Genomic DNA, 13638 nt, shown 5'->3' on the forward strand with positions numbered 1-13638 from the left:
CTTACATATCCTCCATCCCATAGTCCCATGCCCATATACCCATCATACATATCCACCATCCCATAGGCCCGTGCCCATATACCCATCATACATATCCTCCATCCCATAGTCCCGTGCCCATATACCCATCATACATATCCTCCATCCCATAGTCCCATGCCCATATACCCATCATACATATCCACCATCCCATAGGCCCGTGCCCATATACCCATCATACATATCCTCCATCCCATAGTCCCATGCCCATATACCCATCATACATATCCACCATCCCATAGGCCCGTGCCCATATACCCATCATACATATCCTCCATCCCATAGTCCCATGCCCATATACCCATCATACATATCCACCATCCCATAGGCCCGTGCCCATATACCCAACATACATATCCTCCACCCCATAGTCCCATGCCCATATACCCATCATACATATTCTCCATCCCATAGGCCTGTGCCCATATACACATCATACATATTCTCCATCCCATAATCCCATGCCCATATACCCATCACACATCCTCCATCCCATAGTCCTATGCTCATATACCCATCACACATATTCGCCATCCCATAGTCCCGTGCCCCTATACCCGTCATACATATCCTCCATCCCATAGTCCCATGCCCATATACCCATCACACATTCTCCATCCCATAGTCCCATGCCCATATACCCATCACACATATTCGCCATCCCATAGTCCCGTTCCCATTATACCCGTCATACATATCCTCCATCCTATAGTCGAGTGCCCATATACCCTAGCTGAAGAGCCCGACGCTGCCTGGGCATAGTAACTATGAAAGATACGTAGGTTCTGATACACTTGTGAACCTTGGCTTTCTACACAGTTCCTGGACTGGAGGGGTCTGTACATGGAAAAATAAGTATAAGGAACTGTGTTGCTCTCCAAAATCCATATGGCCTTTTCATTCCAACAAATTGGTGTGAGTGATTTTCTGTAAATAAATTCCCAGCAGTTGGTAAGGAATGGGAAAAACTCCCACGGCAGCATTGGAAAATTGTTTTCATTAATACCATGCGTCCAGAATATAAAATATAACAGTAGTTGTAATCATGGTTTATTTTATACTTTATGCATAGTTTCATTTTTTTCTGCAATTAGACAATACTACGACCAGAGAAAAGCTGAACAGAGTATAATTACTTTCATAAAAATGAGATCAGAAATTCTTTTGGAAATTTCTGTCTTCCAGCCTGTTGGGGTTTTAATGTCCGAGCCACTGGTGATCCTGATTAATTAAAATTCTAATCTCCATAGAAACATAAAATCGCAGACAGCAGCATTCGGAAATAAGGTTAGATGATGGGTAAAAGCCTGTTGGCCAGTCTGTTCTGCCTTTTGTTCCGAATTGTTTCCCCTCTCCTTTTTACGCTGTCTGTTACCTTTTTGCCTTCCTTTATTGAAGGTGTTTTGCTGTATTCATATAGATTCCACAAATGACTGAATGGAGCTAATTAAGCTGGTTGATTTAATTATATTATTAGCACAGCATGCCCAGGACAGGCAGGAGCACATGAACATTATATTCACTGAAGTTTTTAGAACTTTTTTTTAGACATCTCTAAAGCCCCCGCCACACATATCCGATCTCGCTAGCGAGATCGCTGCTGAGTCACAAGTTTCGTGACAGCGAGATTGCTGTGTGTGACACTGACCAGCGACCGGCCCCCCTGCCGGGTATAGCTGATCGTCCTGGAATGGCCAGGACATTTTTTTGATCGCTGGTCTCCCGCTGGCCAGCTCGCACTGCTGCATGTGACAGGCGGGAGACCAGCGATCAGCGAGCTGGCGCTGGTAACTAAGGTAAACATCGGGTTTCTAAGCAGCGCGCGCCGCTTAGAATCTCGATGTGTACCTTGGTTACCAGCTCCCTGCACCAGCGCGCTGGTAACTAAGGTACACAGTTGGTAACTAAGCGACGTGCGTCACTTGTTGCCCACGTGTCGCTGGTGCTGATCGCTGGTGAAGCTGTCTGGCAGCTCACCAGCGATCATGTAGCGACACACCAGCGATCCTGACAAGGTCATATCGTTTAGAAGAAAACACCGTGTGCACGACTGTAACGGTGCCAAGGTAGGTTCCCAAACCATATCTGATAAAATGAAAACCTGGCACTCAACTTAATGCTTGGTGTGATAATTTATTGTAGTACCAGAAAACGTTTCGGTCAGTATAGACCTTCATCAGTTACTACAGTGTGGCAAAAATAAACAAATAAACAAAATAAATAAAGTATATACAAAAATCATAGAAACTACAATCTGGTCGTAGTGATGTATACAGCATAATACAAGAACAGAGACCAACAAAATTTCTTGTGTGCTCAGATTAAAGGAAAGAAGGATAAGACATGCCGTGCTAGTATGTTTGAAAGTAGTTTGAAGGAGGGCGCTTTATATAATTTTCACTGGTAAAGCCTAAAAAGAAGTGATTAACGCTGCTAAGGTGTATACGTGAAGGTCAATTAGATAGTGTTGCAGAATAGTACATACCTATAGTCAGATAAGCAGAGTGCCGCTATAATGCAGTGCAGCAATGGACTCAAAGGCAATAAATTCCATCACCCTTTCACAGGAAAAAGCTTCCCTATAAATGGATTTTTTACATGCGATACCTCATTTGTCATATACCTTATAAAGTGTCCGTGTGGACGTTTATATGTTGGCGAGACTACCCAGGCCATTCGGGATAGGATCTCGAAACATAAATCCAACATTTGGTATAAGAACCTTCTGCTTCCCATTCCCTCTCATTTCACCACCTTCGGCCATAATATCTCCCAGCTACAATTCCAGGTCATTGAACACATCCCTCAACCCAGATGAGGTGGCAATAGGATCACCACTTTAAAACGCCGTGAGGCCTTTTGGATACACACCTTTGAAACACTTGAACCTAAAGGCTTAAACCGAGAGTATGATCTATTATCTTTCGTATAATAATTCTATACCAATGTTTCACAAGAATGATGATTATGATTATATTTCACATATGACTAACTTTTATCTCTTTTTTATAGAGTCATTTATATTGATGTGATCTGCACCTATGGCTCTGTTGGACTGCCCCCATCCTATTCTATATGCTTTCCATGGAAGCGCCCTCCTTCAAACTACTTTCAAACATACTAGCACGGTATGTCTTATCCTTCTTTCCTTTAATCTGAGCACACAAGAAATTTTGTTGGTCTCTGTTCTTGTATTATGCTGTATACATCACTACGACCAGATTGTAGTTTCTATGATTTTTGTATATACTTTATTTATTTTGTTTATTTGCTTATTTTTGTCACACTGCAGTAACTGATGAAGGTCTATACTGACCGAAACGTTTTCTGGTACTACAATAAATTATCACACCAAGCATTAAGTTGAGTGCCAGGTTCTCATTTTAAGGTCATATCGTTGTCGGGATCGCTGGTGCGTCGCTATGTGTGATGGGCCCTAACTTTTCACATCTATCAGATATTCTACCAATGGGTAGATCATTGGATTTACCTCTCCTGACAAGTGTTCACCGACAACCCATGAAAAGGAGCCCAGACGTGCAGTTTGCTACCCAACGTTCCATGCAGCTGAATCTGTGCAAAAACGTTGCCGCCAATCCCAGAACTATTTTTTTCATAATTGTGCACCCAATACATTCGGCTGAAGGTGTAACTGCATGTCTGGTGTTAATAATATTCCTATCTCAGCATTTGCACATACGGTAAAGCATGGAAGACACATTTCTGTGCCACCCAGCATCCTTCCACCCTGCTCCCTAAAGTAGTAGGGTTCAGAAGCTTACTATTTTCACATTGATCACTAAATCTAATATTTGACTTATACGTCCTGCTCTGATCTCACAGTCTACAAGCTCTTTTTGACTGGAAGAGTCGGAGGTGAACTGTGACACAGGGCCGGCTCCAGGTTTTTGAGGGCCCCGGGCGAAAGAGTCTCAGTGGGCCCCCCTTAACACATACCATGATTCATGCCGTGTGACATCCGTGGTGATGGCCAAAAACAGACTTGTCTCCGTGTGGATCACACGGACATGCATGTCATCCACACGGACACTCGCTCTGTGGCAAAACACGTCCATGTGAAGGAGGCTACTGATTAGTAGTATACGCATGAAAGAAAGAAGAGAGAGAGAACAGAAAGAGAAAGAAACAACAGAGAAAGAAAGAGGGGAAATAAAGAACAGAGAAAGAAAGAAAAGAGAGAAAGTAAGGAAGAACAGAGAGAGAAAGAAACAGAGAGAGAGAAAGAAAGAAAGAAAGAACAGAGAGAAAGAAAGAGGGGAAATAAAGAACAGAGAGAAAGAAAGGAAGAACAGAGAGAGAAAGAGAAAAGAACAGAGAGAGAAAAAAAGGGTAAAGAAAGAAAGAACAGAGAGAAAGAAAGAAAGAGGGGAAAGAAAGAACAGATGGAGAAAAGAAAGAGGGTAAAGAAAGAACAGAGAAAGAAAAAAGAAAGAATGAAAAAGAACAGAGAGAAAGAAAGAGTGGACAGAAAAAAGAACAGAGAGAGAAAGAAAGAGGGGAAAAAAGAACAGAGAGGGAGAGAGAAAAATGAGGGGAAACAAAGAACACAGAGATAAAATGATTGAACTGAAAAAAGAACAGGGAGGGAGAGAGAAAAAGAAGGAGGGGAAAGAAAGAAAAAACAGAGAGGTAGAGAGACAAAGAAAGAGGGGAAAGAACAGAGAGAAAGAAAGAGGGGAAAGAAAGAGAAAAAACAGAGAGAGAAAGAAAGAGAGGAAAGAGAGAACAGACAGAGAGAGAGAAAGAGGGGAAAGAAAGAGAACAGAGAGAAAGAGAAAGAAAGAACAGAGAGAGAGAAAAAAAAGATTAGAGAGAAAGAACAGGGAGAGAAAGAAACAGAGAAAGAAAAATTCTATAAAGATACCATAGCAGCCCAGCTCCCATTGTAGTGTCTCTCACATGGCCGGCATCCCCGATTTCAAGATGATGCCGCTGTCCGCTCTGTCAGAGGAGGACATTGTGATGGATCTGAAGCATTCCCTGAAGTGCCTCCATGGCTCCGTCACAATCTCCTCCCGAAATTACCTCATTTCTAGTCAGCTTCCAGCATGTCACTTCCAGTAGAACGTTAAGTGCGAGTTTTAAATTGCTCCTTGGGGCTCCGCTGTGTACTCCTGTGTCCGCGGGAAAAGTAAGCTCCCGGCTGGGGCTGTCTCTCTCTCAAAATCGGGACTGTCTCGCTGGATCCGGGACTGTTGGGACTTGGGAGGTATAAATGCTCCCCACCATACACCTCGTACACGCACGGTTCCGCTTTGTATGCCTCATACACACACGGCTCCGCTCCGTACACCTTGTACACATGCGGCTTCACTCTGTACACCCCCGGCTCTGCTCCGCTCCATAAACACACGACTCAGCTCCATACACACAGGGCTCCATTCCGTACACCTCGCACACACACGGCTCCGCTCCGTACACCAAGTACACATGCGGCTCCGCACACCTCATACACACATGGCTCCGCTCCGTACACCTCGTACACACACGGCTCCGCTCCACACACATCGTACACACATGATTCTGCTCTGTACACTTCGTACACACATGGCTCCGCTCCGTACACCTCGTACACACATGGCTTTGCTCCGTACACACGCGGCTCCGCTCCTTACACCTCGTACACATGCGGCTCTGCTCCGTACACCTCGTACACACACGGCTCTGCTCCATACACCTCGTACACACACGGCTCTGCTCCGTACACCTCGTACACACACGGCTCTGCTCCGTACACCTTGTACACACGCGGCTCTGCTCCGTACACCTCGTACACACATGGCTTCGCTCCGTACACCTTGTACACACACGGCTCTGCTACATCCACCTTGTTAGGCTAGTTTCACACTAGCGTATCTTCCACGCAGCGCACTGCGCCACTAAGCCCCGCCCCCTGCCCGCCCCATCCGGTCATCTCCTACTATCGCACACGGCTGCATGCGATCTGCGCACCCTATCTTTAGAATAGGGTGCGCAGACCGTGCACTGGCCGTGCGCTAGTGGGATTTTTGCATGCGCTGTGCACTTTTGAAGGTGTGCCGGTGTGCACAGAACACACCATGTTGCATTTTGGTGCGCTCGTTGCACCTTCAAAAGTGCTTAGCACACGCAAAAATCCTACTAGCGCATGGCCAGCGCATGGTCTGCGCACCCTATTCTAAAGATAGGGCGCGCAGATCGCATGTAGCCGTGTGCGATAGTAGGAGGAAATGACCGGATGGGGCGGGCAGGGAGCGGGGCTTAGCGGCGCCGTGCGCTGCATGGAAGATACGCTAGTGTGAAACTAGCCTAAACCCCTCCTGACCCCACACATAAGTACACACGGCTCTGCTACTTCCACCTTGTAAACCCTTCCTGATCCCACACATAAGTACACACACGGCTCTGCTACATCCACCTTGTAAACCCCTCCTGACCCCACACAAGTACACACGGCTCTGCTACATCCACCTTGTAAACCCCTCCTGACCCCACACATAAGTACACACACGGCTCTGCTACATCCACCTTGTAAACCCCTCCTGACCCCACACAAGTGTGACATCATCTATTGCGAATGGTGGACCCTGTGCTATCATCTGTGTATAGACTGGCTATCAGTCATTCTACTGGAGGAGGAGGTTAGCTGTGACATCACCTATTGAGAATGGTTGATAATATGCTGTCTACTGTATATAGAGGTGTTATCAGTTATTGTACAGGAGGAGCAAGTGAGCTGTGACATCATCTGTTGCAAAGACTGGATCCTGTATTATCTACTTTATATAGAGAGGTCATCAGTAGAGTTGAGCGACTTTTGGTTTTTTAGGGTCGCATTTCGTTTTGTGAAACCCAACTTTTCCAAAAGTCGGGTCGAGCAAGATCGTCCGATTATAGGGAAAAGTCGGGGTCGTCCCGAAACACGAAACCCAATGTAAGTCAATGGGGAATAAAAGTCGGCAGTGAGAGGAGGACAGGAAACACACCAACAGTGCCCATTTGAATGCCAAAAGCATCAATTCTTCTTACTTAAGCTTGTCAACCTTAATTAACTTCATAATACAAGTTACGCACTGAAAAATGGGGGTTATTTGGCTACAGACTGTGGGGGGGAGGGCTGGCTCCAGGTTTTCATGTGCCCTGGGCGAAAGAGCGCCCCTTTAACACATACCACAACTCATCATGCTCCGATACGGCAGAGAAATAGCGGTATAGTACAATGAAAAATACCTCACTTTTTACATCTCATGACGAGGCCTATCTATTTCTCCATACAGAATCATTGGTCCCATATAATGTTTGAAACAGTATATGATGAGCTCCACATAATGCTACAGTATATGTTGGTCCCCATGGATGAAGCTCTACTGTCTTATGGGCCCAAATAATGCTCCAAACATAATGGGCCCCATTTCTAATGCTCTAGTGTATAATGGGCCCTGTAAATGCTGCTCCAGTGTCTGATGTCCACTTTTGGAATGTTCCAGTGTATGGTGGGCCCCATCTATCATTCTCAGGCGGTGTTAGGCCCAGTATGGATTGCACGTGATTGCACAAAGGTGAGAAAGGGTACCGTATCCCCAGATAACATGTATGGATAGTGTACACATTCAAAATATATGTCTATACATCAGGAGGCAGGCTCAGACGGTGTTAGGCCCAGTATGGATTGCACGTGATTGCACAAAGGTTAGAAAGGGTACCGTATCCCCAGATAACATGTATGGATAGCGTACACATTCAAAATATATGTCTCAGGAGGCAGGCTCAGACGGTGTTAGGCCCAGTATGGATTGCACGTGATTGCACAAAGGTTAGAAAGGGTACTGTATCCCCAGATAACATGTATGGATAGCGTACACATTCAAAATATATGTCTCAGGAGGCAGGCTCAGACGGTGTTAGGCCCAGTATGGACTGCACGTGATTGCACAAAGGTTAGAAAGGGTACCGTATCCCCAGATAACATGTATGGATAGCGTACACATTCAAAATATATGTCTCAGGAGGCAGGCTCAGACGGTGTTAGGCCCAGTATGGATTGCACGTGATTGCACAAAGGTTAGAAAGGGTACCGTATCCCCAGATAACATGTATGGATAGCGTACACATTCAAAATATATGTCTCAGGAGGTAGGCTCAGACGGTGTTAGGCCCAGTATGGATTGCACGTGATTGCACAAAGGTTAGAAAGGGTCCCTTTTCCCCGGATAACATGTATGGATAGCGTACACATTCAAAATATATGTCTATACTTCAGGAGGCAGGCTCAGACGGTGTCAGGCACAGTATGGATTTGACGGCCCAGATTACACAGCGGAGGAGCAGGGAGAGGTAAAGATTGCAAATGCTGGGGCCCTGCCCAAGCAAGGGGGGCCCACTCGTGGGCGTCGGTACTGGCACTGGGCCCCTCATAGTACAGCGTTGTGTCTGACGGCGGGTGTGCACCACCACCGTCAGAGACACTTGATTGCACTATGAGGGACCCTGTGCCAGTGCCCGCGCCCAAGAGTCGGCCTACCCACCAGTCCAGGGCAACGGCACTCGCACAGTGTCGTGCGCTAGGTGGTGACCCCAGCCATGGGGGGGGAGGCAGCACAGTTAGGGAGTTTTAGAAAGTGGCATATGTTGATGTTGGACATTCAGCTGATGCAAAAGGCGAAATAGGTGAAGTACCAGGAAGAGGTGGACCAAAGCAAGCCATTTTTCTGTCACCCTATGTGTCATCAGGGGAAGGTGGGACAAAATCCTTGGAAACCCATGCGTGGTTCATTTTAATGAAGGTTAGATCATCCACATTTTGGGTTGACAGACGGGTCCTTTTTTCTGTCAGGATTGATCCAGCTGCACTGAAGACTCTTTCCGATAGCACACTTGCAGCTGGGCAAGCGAGCTCCTGTAAGGCATATTGGGCCAATTCAGGCCAGGTGTCCAGTTTAGCGTCCCAATAGTCAAAGGGGAATGACCTGTGTGGGAGAACATCGATATGGGAGGAAAAGTAGTTTGTAACCATAGTTGACAACTGCTGTCTCCTGTCACTTTCCATCGATGCAGTATTACCAGTTGTGCGAGCGGTATTTGAAAAATCAGTCCACAACATTGTCATGAAACCCCTGTCTCCAACGCCACTTCTGCTGTGTGCACCACGAACACCTCTGCCAAGCTGCCCCCGGCCCGTATGGCTCGTGTGAGAACCATCACCGCTGCTGTGTGCTGGGAATGCCTCAAGCAACCGATTTACCAGAGTTGCTTGTTTATTAGCCAATACTAGGTCAAGGTTCTCCTGTGGCATGATGTTTTGTAATTTGCCTTTATAGCGTGGATCCAGGATGCTGGCCAACCAGTAGTCGTCATCGTTCATCATTTTGGCAATGCGGGGGTCCCTTTTTAGGATCCGCAAGGCATAATCTGACATGTGGGCCAATGTTCCCGGTGTCAATGATGCACTGCGAGTGCTGGGTGGAGGAGCACTTTCTGGCAAATCCACATCCCTCCAGTCACGCACAAACCCTGTACCAGACCTTGCCACGCCAACATTTTCACTTGCCCCACGAGATGCATCCTCCTCCCCTAAGTAATCATCCCCATCATCATCCTCCTCCTCCTCTTCTTCCTCCACCTCGTCCAGGAGAGGTCCCTGAGCAGACAATGGCTGAATGTCATCAAGGATTCCCTCCTCCTCTTCCTCCTCATCAACATTGGCTGCAGACGCCTGCTCCTTAAGGTGCGTCAAAGTTTGCATGAGCAGACGCATAAGTGGGATGCTCATGCTTAGGATGGCGTCGTCTGCGCTTACCAGCCGTGTGCATTCCTCAAAACACTGAAGGACTTTACAAAGGTCTTTCAGCTTCGACCACTGCACACCTGTCAACTCCATGTCTGCTCTCAAAGTGCCTGGCCGTGTATCCTCCCACAAATGCATTATGGCCTGCCTCTGCTCGCACAGCCGCTCCACCATGTGCAGGGTGGAGTTCCACCTTGTTGCAATGTCGATAATGAGGCGGTGGTTGGGAAGGTGGAGCAATCGCTGCAGCTTCTGCATACGAACGGAGTGTACAGGCGACCGGCGGATGTCCGCGCACAGTCTTCGCACCTTCTGGAGCAGGGCTGTTAACTCCGGATAATTTTTGAGGAAGCACTGCACCACCAGGTTCAAGGTGTGAGCCAAGCAAGGTATGTGGCTGAGTTTTGAAAGGGCTATGGCTGCCACAAAATTACGGCCGTTATCACTAACTACCTTGCCTGCCTCAAGATGTACACTGCCAAGCCATGACTCAGTTTGTCGCTTCAAGTACTCGGCCAGCACCTCGGCGGTGTGTCTGTCGCCCAAACACATCATCTGCAACACAGCCTGCTGACGCTTTCCACTAGCTGCTCGATAGGGGGACACATAGTGTGCAACAGTGGCAGCTGCAGATGGAGTGCTCGTACGACTGCGCTCTGTGGACGAGCTTTCGCTTCTAGAGGAGGAGGAGGAGGAGGAGGTCGAACGCCTACAGCCAACTGTTTCCTATACCGTGGGCTAGGCAGCACTGTCCCACCACCGCTGTCCCCTGTGGACCTTGCATCCACCATATTAACCCAGTGCGCAGTGATGGACACGTAACGGCCCTGGCCATGCCGACTGGACCATGCATCAGTTGTGAGGTGCACCTTTCCGCTCACTGACTGCTTGAGTGCATGGAAAATGCGGTCTTTCACATGATGGTGGAGGGCTGGGATGGCTTTGCGAGAGAAGAAGTGGCGACTGGGTAGGTCATAGCGTGGTACTGTATAGGCCATGAGTTCGCGGAAAGCTGTGCTTTCCACCAACCGAAAGGGCATCATCTCAAACGAGATTAGTTTGGCAATGTGGGTGTTCAAACCCAGTGTACGAGGATGAGAGACTGAGTACTTTCTTGACCTACTCATAGTGTCTGGGAGGGTGAGCTGGACTTGAGAGCTGCATATGGTGGAAGTAGCGGTGGACAGGGCGGACTGAGAGAGGGTTGATGATGGTGATGGAGTTGGTGTTCTTTCTGATGGCCTAGAATCAGTCTTTCGTTGATATAACAGTGGGATTCCCTGACTGCTGTGGTCTTGCAACGACACCTCAACATTTGCTGCTGTGCTAACCGGTGGGCTTACAGTGGGGGAAACAATGTAGCGTTGCTGACTACCTTCGTTGTGATCAGTTGCACATGTGGCACTTGAGGTTTGGTGTTGTGTCCACGCTTGCAAGTGCATGCTGGTTAAATGTCTAAGCATGCAACTGGTATTCAAATTTTTCAGATTTTTCCCTCGGCTAAAGGTCTTTGCGCACTTCTTACAGATAACCTTGGCCTGATCATGAGGATTTTGGTCAAAAAAGTGCCACACTGCACTCTTCCTACTTTGGCAGACATTTTGCGGCCTAGCACGCTGTGATCTTTTGACCCTCTGGACAAGCTGTCCAGCAACTCTTTTGATGTTTGGAACCTGTCTTTGGAGTGCTCTGGGCCTGCCAGATAACAGCTGTTGCGATGTCGATGTCTGCTGTGGATGCTCCTCATCTGAGCTATTGGAAGCAGCACCCTCTTCCCCCAATGGATGCCAATCTGGGTCAACAACTGGGTCATCCATCACCTCCTCTTCTATGTCATGTGCACCTTCCTCTGTGTCACCATGTATGGTGGTATAGTGTGCGGGAAGGGGCACCTGAGTCTCATCAGGGTCAGAATCTGGCTCTGTACACTGCGAGGACAATGTAGTGCTCTGAGTGAATGTACCAGCAGAATCATCCATCAGCGGCTGTGCATCAGTGCACTCCATGTCAGATTCATCTTGGCCTGGGTAATTCACCATTTCACTTGATAATCCAGGCATGGTATGTGAAAACAGCTCCATGGAGTAATCAGTAGTATGGCCTGCGTCATCCTTCAATCTTGGTTGGGGTGAAGGACACAAGGAAAGGTGTGGTTCATGAACATGAGCCTCCAATGACGACTCAGTGGTTTTACTTTTTACAACTGAAGAAGAGGAGGCGATAGAGCTGGAGGCTGAGTCAGCAATGTAAGACAAAACTTTTTCCTGATGCTCTGGCTTTAAAAGCGGTTTGCCAACTCCTAGAAAACTAAGCGTTCGAGGCCTTATGTAGCCAGACGATGACGCAGGGTCAGCACCTCCTGCATTCGGTCCTATTTTGCTCTTGCCACTACCATCAGATCCACCACCAACACCATCATTACCAGCTGCCAACCCCCGCCCAATTCCACGGCCTCTTCCACCAGCCTTCCTCATTTTTGGTAGAAATGTAGACAAAATCCAACAAACTATATAGTAATGTAAAACAAGGTACAAGGTGTCTATAGGACAGGGGAGATTTTGAATTCCTGCAGACACTTGTGGACACTGGACACTTTTGGATTGTGTGAGGCCCACTGATATCTGAGCGCTATGTGACAGGCTCGATGGCACAGCTGTGACCAAAGTGACTAGAGGATAAGGGAGATTTTGAATCTCTGCACACACTTTTGGACACTGGACACTTTTGGATTGTGTGAGGCCCACTGATATCTGAGCGCTATGTGACAGGCTCGATGGCACAGCTGTGACCAAAGTGACTAGAGGATAAGGGAGATTTTGAATCCCTGCACACACTTTTGGACACTGGACACTTTTGGATTGTGTGAGGCCCACTGATATCTGAGCGCTATGTGACAGGCTCGATGGCACTGCTGTGACAAAAGTGACTAGAGGATAAGGGAGATTTTGAATATCTGCACACACTTTTGGACACTGGACACTTTTGGATTGTGTGAGGCCCACTGATATCTCAGCGCTATGTGACAGGCTCGTTGGCACTGCTGTGACAAAAGTGACTAGAGGATAAGGGAGATTTTGAATTTCTGCACACACTTGTGGACAGTGGACACTTTTGGATTGTGTGAGGCCCACTGATATCTGAGCGCTATGTGACAGGCTCGATGGCACTGCTGTGACAAAAGTGACTAGAGGATAAGGGAGATTTTGAATCTCTGCACACACTTTTGGACACTGGACACTTTTGGATTGTGTGAGGCCCACTGATATCTCAGCGCTATGTGACAGGCTCGATGGCACTGCTGTGACAAAAGTGACTAGAGGATAAGGGAGATTTTGAATTTCTGCACACACTTGTGGACAGTGGACACTTTTGGATTGTGTGAGTCCCACTGATATCTGAGCGCTATGTGACAGGCTCGATGGCACAGCTGTGACCAAAGTGACTAGAGGATAAGGGAGATTTTGAATCTCTGCACACACTTTTGGACACTGGATGGACACTTTTGGATTGTGTGAGGCCCACTGATATCTGAGCGCTATGTGACAGGCTCGATGGCACAGCTGTGACCAAAGTGACTAGAGGATAAGGGAGATTTTGAATCTCTGCACACACTTTTGGACACTGGACACTTTTGGATTGTGTGAGGCCCACTGATATCTGAGCGCTATGTGACAGGCTCGATGGCACAGCTGTGACCAAAGTGACTAGAGGATAAGGGAGATTTTGAATCTCTGCACACACTTTTGGACACTGGATGGACACTTTTGGATTGTGTGAGGCCCACTGATATCTGAGCGCTATGTGACAGGCTCGAT

This window comes from Dendrobates tinctorius, unplaced genomic scaffold, assembly GCF_039654945.1.
Source record: "Dendrobates tinctorius isolate UK_male_01 unplaced genomic scaffold, ASM3965494v1 ptg000084l, whole genome shotgun sequence".
In the NCBI taxonomy this organism is placed as follows: domain Eukaryota; kingdom Metazoa; phylum Chordata; class Amphibia; order Anura; family Dendrobatidae; genus Dendrobates; species Dendrobates tinctorius.